Source organism: Etheostoma cragini, unplaced genomic scaffold (assembly GCF_013103735.1).
Source record: "Etheostoma cragini isolate CJK2018 unplaced genomic scaffold, CSU_Ecrag_1.0 ScbMSFa_2204, whole genome shotgun sequence".
Lineage (NCBI taxonomy): Eukaryota > Metazoa > Chordata > Actinopteri > Perciformes > Percidae > Etheostoma > Etheostoma cragini.
In genome coordinates, this window is record NW_023266341.1 from 1 (window position 1) to 635 (window position 635).

Genomic DNA, 635 nt, shown 5'->3' on the forward strand with positions numbered 1-635 from the left:
CACGCTTCCGCTGCGCCACTCTGCTCTGCTGTTCGTCATGAGGGGCTGGAAAATCTGTAATTCACATTTTGATGGAAGCTGGCAATCCAGGTTTCAACAGTTTACGGGTTGTAAAGTTAAACATTTAGTAGACCTTGCAACTATCTTTTATGTCCAAGTTGCGGCGTCTAGGAGGCAACCAAGTTGCCTCCTATCATTTCAGTTTGGACAGTGAGGCTTACCGCGATGGTTTGGACTGGGTTGACTAGGGTTTTTGGCTGCTCTCGAGCAGAGGGCTGTACTCACTCTGCTTTCTCTTTATAACACACAAGTCTTTTGCCTTTACTAAAGACTTCCTTGTAGGTGAACGCCAATGAGTTGAAACTATTTATGGTGGGCTTTGCTGTTTTGGCTGAGCCTTTTGTACTTTATTTTTGCTTACCTTTGCTTTTACTCATCAGCTCTGTTTTTATCCCACCCAGAAAAGAGATTTAAGACCTGGAACAAGCCATCTTTTATTTACTGTGGAGGTCCAAGTGGGAACGAGTGCAAAGGAGAGTGAAGAAGAAACTATGATAAAGGAGGTTAAATAGTTCCGGACCTGTTATTGTTTTTAGGGAGCAGATTTACAGCTATACACATAAAACCAGCCACAG

The 635-nt window shown here is 43.3% G+C and overlaps 1 non-coding gene across 1 annotated transcript; it reads left to right on the forward strand.

The window, feature by feature from the left end:
- The first annotated feature begins 281 nt into the window (after positions 1-281).
- Positions 282-397, forward strand: LOC117940316. Its single transcript, XR_004655742.1, has one exon. It is a non-coding gene; the product is annotated as a U5 spliceosomal RNA (small nuclear RNA).
- Positions 398-635: the final 238 nt, after the last annotated feature.